We start from the raw sequence: 7,500 nt of genomic DNA on the forward strand, positions 1-7,500 counted from the left end.
ATTGAAATAGGATTAATCCGTGGTTGAGCCCAAAAACCTATGATAACTTCTTAATAAACTACTACACATAATTTTCCCATGAGAATAATGAACACTAAATTAGATAATAGACATGTAAATAAGAAGAATAGACATGTAAATAAGAAGAATTAGCAAAAAATGATAAATAAGAAACGGGTTTTTAGCGTCACTTTACCTTAGAAACTCCAGCGCAGGTGTTGTTAGTCTTGCTACGCAGAGAGGAGACGGACGGGCGGCGAGGAGGTAGAGAGGTTAACTACGATAAACGTACACTACCGTAACTTATTCTAACTTACACTAAGTGAACTTTAACATAACTTAGCTTTTTTTTTTATAATTTATTTTTTTTTTTACATTTTCTTTTTTTCTTTTTGATGATTAATTTTAATCACTTTCACTCTCTACACTTAAAATTGATTGAATTTTTTTCTCTTCACTCTTTGCTGTTTTCTTTGAACCACTTCCTTCCTCTTCATCACGAGTTCGCTTCGTAGTTTTTTTAAAGAAGCTATCGATAGAAAGTTGCTTGGTACAGCTTTTCAGAATGTTTCGAAAATAAGTTAGGGAAACATCATCAAACTGCGCAGCTACACGACAAACCTGCAATTTCTTTGGATGGTATTTGTCGATGAAGTCGACCACGTCTTGATATTTTCCTAACACCTCTTTTATTTGCGCGGAACTTATTGCAAGTTCACTCATACGGACGCCACGCTCATGCTTTTCAATAATTCCTTGCTTTACTTCTAAAGAAAGCATTCCCTTATTCCTTTTCTCACCACTACCACTACCACTTGCGAAACTAAGCCTTTTAGGACCCATGATTTTCGTAAAATACCGTAAAAGGATGAATGTAAAAAATCACGATTAAAACACAATTAATAGCAGAACGCACAGGGCACAACCACATAAAGCCAACGAGAACAGAGGACTGACCCAAGCCACGCTAATTGAGGGTCCCTCCGAGGTTGAAGTGCTGCCTTCTATTGGCGGAAATAAAAAACACATCAGGCGCTATGAGCACCGACTACGCATACGAGTATTGTTTACTTCGGGTGTCGAAAAAAAAATTCGGGTGTAGAGTTGGAACGTGTTCGAATTGTACTTCGCGTGTCGAAAAATTCGGATATAACCGGTACGACGAAAATTGCTACTTCGTGTGTCGAAATAAAATTCGGGTGTAGAGTCAAAAATTTGGTCGAATTTTACTTCGGATGTTGGAAAATTCGGATGTAGATACGTTCGTGTGTAGAGGTTCCACTGTATATATATATATATATATATATATATATATATATATATATATATATATATATATATATATATGTATATATAATATAGTTTTGCACATTTAGAAGTGTTTTTCATATTCAAATAAGCCATATATTTTCTATACATTAGTGTCTGGATTCTCCTAACGACCTCGGGATCAGAGCCCCAAGCGAAATCACACAAAGACAAGAGCTTGTGACCGGCCGGGAATCGAACCCTTGTCCGGCAAGCTTGTATGGACAGTGACTACCACTTGGCCACGAAGAAAGATAAAAGTCAATGACAATTCTTCTGTACAGAATTGTCATTGACTTTTATCTTTCTTCGTGGCCAAGTGGTAGTCACTGTCCATACAAGCTTGCCGGACAAGGGTTCGATTCCTGGCCGGTCACAAGCTCTTGTCTTTGTGTGATTTCGCTTGGGGCTCTGATCCCGAGGTCGTTAAGAGAATCCAGACATCAATGTATCAAAAATATATAGCTTATTTGAATAAGTATATATATATATATATATATATATATATATATATATATATATATATATATATATATATATATATATATATATATATATGGTGTTCAATGAAGTATATACTTTAGGGGAAGGGGTTCATTCTCATAGCTTCTCATCGAATCACAGGCATCAAACTTAATTTCAACTCCTAAAATCAATCTGGAAAATGTGTGTCGTAATTTCACCTACCCATATTATTACTGAACGATAAGCAAAAAAATATTTTATATTTAATTTAGGACTACTTTAAACACTAGTTTGCCAAAAAATTCTATCCCTTCTTCATCTCTCGATGTACTTTTTATATACAGTATCTATCTTTTAATATTAATCTATCCATCGATACGTGTGCGAACGTCTGTATCCAAATATTAACATATAATGAATATAGCGAGCAATTACGTTATGTAAATATGACGAAAGAGTGAAAACAAATTATGAATAAGAAATATGGATGACAGAAAACAAAATAGAGATGCACATGTGAATATACGGTACCATGAGGTATCAGAAAGTGGAGCCGTTGCTGGATAACCATTTAGAGAAGCTTAGAAGTCTCTTTTGATCATGTCAATTTTTTTAGGTATATCTGTCTGAAACACCGTTCACATGACTTGAAGATAAGAAGAAACAATTCTAGTTTTTTTTTTCCTTTTTTTTTAGGGAATTATTTCATCAAACACAAGCTACATTTATAGGCGATATGGAAGTTCTTAATTCTTAACGAAATAAAGTACGTCCGATTAATTCACGTTACGATAGTTTGAAATTCCTTTTTGAAAAGTTAACATCCAAACTAAACAATGTTTCCGTAATGTCAAAGCAAAAACAAGAAACCTATATTTATACTATCAATATAGCCAAAAGAAGCCTTAAGAAAAATGCATAATTTCCTCTAAGGATTGGATGCTGCAGCAAAAGCTTTGAAGGCGACATCTGGAAGTAGAAATGTATGTTACGGACAAGCAGCAAGTTAGGCAGTTCATACGGTTGAAACATATGACAAGGAAGACTGGTATAAACTCTAATTTCACAAGATATCTAAGACCCCTAATATCCTTAACAGAGTTTAATCTTTTTATATAGGATAAGAGTCTGGAAGACTATAAAAGCTTTTTATAAGTAACTTTGAAATGTTTCAAATAGGCTTAACATGGATGTTTGTTACCGTTAGAGATAGTGTGAGTTCATTGATACACACACATACACCCATATATATATATATATATATATATATATATATATATATATATATATATATATATATACATTACATAAATATATGTATGTATATATATATATATATATATATATATATATATATATATATATATATATATATATATACACACATATATACATATATCTATATATACATATATATACATATATATGCATATATATATATATATATATATATATATATATATATATATATATATATATATATATATGTATGTATGTATGTATGTATGTATATATATACTGTATTCCATAATCTTGTTGAATACTGAGCATCGATTGCTCACCGAGAGAAATGATTATTTAATCAGACTGAAAAACAAAGGTTCCCCAAAAATACAGAAATCTTCCGACTGAAGGTATTTTTTTTTTGTTCTGTTCTCATTCATCATAAAAATCTCTGTTACAACCAATTTCAGAGTAAATTATCGTTGAAAAGTACATAACGTAAACAATGAAAAAATCTGGTTAACTTGAACTTTCAAAATATTTTTTAAATGCACCCAAGAAAGCTAAGAAAGACGTGCGTGCGCGCCTACTCGCCCTCTTTCGAATCCACCCTTAGAGCCAAGCATCGCTTTTAGACATTTCATAACATTCCTTAATATCTTGACGATTCGATGTCAATCATGTACCATATGATGCAACCAGCAATACATACATTTCTTTTTTTACTTCAAATTTCTATTTTTATATTGCTGAATTAGCGAGCGTCAAAAAAGAAGAGAAGGCAAATATTTACGAAAATGTTCTTTATATCATTATTACTATTATTATTATAATCATTAGTATAATCATAATCATGTTTTGAAAAATTTTAAACTTCTTATGGATGTTCGGGTTGTCCATACAATATACACAAACCTAAGACCTATCTGAGTCATACAACTACCAAGTACATATATCAGAACTGGGAATATCAAAGCCAATTTAGAGTCAATAAATAAGCATATGATAAATGTGTTCGTTTCTACTTGTCATCATAGCTCTATAGCTCAACGTCAAATGGTTGGAAGTTTGATCAGTGGATACGGACACATGTGCTATGTGGTATGAAAAGGACTAGTTCATCTCCCGTGTCTAGTGTCATCCATGATAAAGGTGCAAGATTTAAAGGTTTAAAGGTCGCTCATGAATGGCAGACACAAGGGACAGTGACATTGTCCTACCAAGAAGGACAATGGCCTAGAGACTGACCATATTTGCATATGATCAGCACCCAAGATAAGACCAAGGAGGGCCTGGTAATGGCTGCTGATAACTCAACAGATTGATCTATAGACTCCCCCAAACTCCACATCCTTAGCCCACAAGGATGATGAGATTGCAGTGACCAAAGGAGCTATGAGTTTGAGCGGGACTCGAAACCCAGTCTGGCGTTGACCAGTCAGGGACGTTACCACATCGGCCACCACAACCCAAGGTGGTGTGAAAAAGGCTCAGTGCCATCCAGAATTTACAGAATTCCTATAGATCTCTATCAAAGTAAGGAACAACCTCGCGAGGACAATAAGACCAGCGGATTTCTTCAATAACACAAATCCATAACAAGTTTAAAGGGAATTCGGGATTTCTGTTTGGTAGACTATTTGGTAACATCCCTGACTGGTGATCACCAGACTGAGGTTCGAGTACCGCTCAAACTCGTTAGTTCCTTAGGTGGCTGCGATCTCACCATCCCTGTGAGCTAAGGATGGGGATTTGGGGGAGCCTATAGGTCTGGTGAGTCATCAGGAGCCATTGCCTAGCCCTCCCTAGTTGTAGCTTGGATGGAGTGGGGGCTATGGCACTGATCATATGAATAGATAGATTTTTAGACATTTAGGATATATTTAATTACTGTTTCAAACAATATTATCACAATTCTGACTGAATAGACGCGGTCCCTTTCAGTTCCCTGGACCTTTTCTACAATTTATGACGCAAATAACGTTCTGCAATTAAGTAAAATACCTGTTGACTTGCAATAGAAAATAGCAATCCTCTAAAATAATTTCTCCCTTTCCTCACCATAATCTTTTTTTTTTTCTATTCTAAAAGTGTATAATCATGTTATTGCAACATATATTTTGCCGCAGTTTCCATTGGTGGTAGCAATGGTTTTTATTCCAGGGTGTGTGTGTGTGTGTTTTTTTTCTGTTATATCATATCCTTTTTATATGTCGAAACATTGAACCACATCCACCATGGCAGTCATTTTTCCTGAATTAAATTGAATGAGTCATGGGAATGTGAAAGACTAATGTTCGTTCTTATCATGAAAATTACAGTTCTCTGAACGGCGCTTTGATCTGCTATCATTTTACTCTTATTCTTTTTTCTTCGCTCTTTTTATTTGGGATAACGGCTTAAATTACCTGTTTAAGATTTATAAATCTTTAATCATAATTCAACCGTAATAGTACAACGTAGACTTGATACTACTTATAACGTCCATGGGATATTGACATTACAAGCAAAAATAATATCATATTGACACAATACAATTAGACTTTATTCATGTTAAGATGTAGAACTCCATTCTCTCTCTCTCTCTCTCTCTCTCTCTCTCTCTCTCTCTCTCTCTCTCTCTCTCTCTCAGTAAAATAGTGGCATTTTATTTTAGTATGATGATAAGAGAAAAGTGAAGACAATTATTGGAGAAGTGAGGACAATTATTCCTCACGTTAATGAGCCAGTTTTATTAATCTTTAAGAAAAACTTGATAAAATCATTTAGTACACAAAGACACCTTTTATAGTTATTTTTTTCTTAATCCTTTGTTTATGGGTGATGTTTTTCTTATAACGCAGAGGATAACTTTTTACGAACCTCATCTAACTACTCAAAGAAATCGTATCCGTTTCCTAGTTTTTCATTTCGTTGGTAATAAATGTCCTTTTAAATTCAATTCGAAGCCTCTACAGTAAATGTGCCTCCAAAATAGAAAACTATTTTTAGATGATTGAAAAACTTTTTTTCTACTAAACATATTTCTTTTTTTAATAATTCCGGTTTTTGAGTAAGTGGGTTATTTTGTTTTACAAAAGAACAAAGGCAATTATGATATTTCTAGGATCAGGGACATAAAGCTACCTCTAAAAATCGTATACAATGATATTAATTATTTCTTTGTATTTGAAAATATGATTATCCACCACCAAATGAAGATACCTGCAACTGATGGAAATTGTTATAATCTAAGTCGATCAACGGCATAAAATGACCTTATTTTACTATGACGATGAGTTGGTTATATCTTTCCATTAGAAATATATTCGCTAGGAAGGTATTATGTTTGGAGGCCATTTTGCTGTTGGTTACTTTTAATGTAATAGGTTTTTTTCAGGAAAGATGAACAACTGCATAGTACTATTTTTTACCACTCATAATTACCAGTTAAAAGCTCATGACATAATTTCTATGATGGACACTGATCTACAATTGATTCATCTTTTTAAATTGAGTATACATACTAATGTGCATGTTTGATATCTGAATTATCTTGAGAGAGAGAGAGAGAGAGAGAGAGAGAGAGAGAGAGAGAGAGAGAGAGAGAGAGAGAGAGAGAGAGAGAGAGAGAGAGAGAGAGAGAGCTTTCATAGGTAATTTATTTTTTTCCAGGGTATTGAACACTACCTAATTTTCATAATGAATAGAGCCCCCCCTACCATTCTCTCTCTCTCCTCTCTCTCTCTCTCTCTCTCTCTCTCTCTCTCTCTCTCTCTCTCTCTCTCTCTCTCTCTCTCCATACAAGTTCTCAATGATGCAAAAAAAAAAAGAGAAAGCAATAATCGCCTTTGAATTTTCCCTGTCAGTTACCAAGGCCAGGGTAAGCATGAAAATGAGAATATCAACAACCTTCGCGAAAGAAATAATCCTAAGAAAAGGTACAATGAAATAAATTATATTTCATAAGGGGAATACTCAGAAATCTCTCATATTCATGAGTTTTTTTTCAATAAAAATCTGTTAAATCAAACATGCATACTTTTCATTCTAGTATTATGGCAAAATGTATTTTTTTTACAGAGTTTATGCATCTGAAATAAAGATGAATAGTTTTATGGAAGAATTTGCTTTTTGAAATGTACTCATTTTCATAGTTTCAAAGTCTTTTAGAAATAGTTTAACTTTCTAGATGTTGCTATGATATTTGTCTGGCACTGTCCTCTCGGTAGTTTACCAAGAAGAAGGGGTGGGGGAGGTGTAGGAGTATAAGGGTGAATCCTTCTGAAGAGGTTCTGGAGCATATGGCTCACGAGACAGCTTCTCAAGTTATGGTTACTGATGAGGCTGAGTAGATCAATGCTCCTATGGAGGTCACGAGCGGGAATTTGGAGAACTATCCTTAGGAGGAGGTTATTATTATTATTATTATTATTATCATTATTATTATTATTAATATTATTATCATTATTATTATTATTATTATTATTATTATTATTATTATTATTATTATTATTATTATTT

The sequence above is a fragment of the Palaemon carinicauda genome, chromosome 16 (assembly GCF_036898095.1).
Source record: "Palaemon carinicauda isolate YSFRI2023 chromosome 16, ASM3689809v2, whole genome shotgun sequence".
Lineage (NCBI taxonomy): Eukaryota > Metazoa > Arthropoda > Malacostraca > Decapoda > Palaemonidae > Palaemon > Palaemon carinicauda.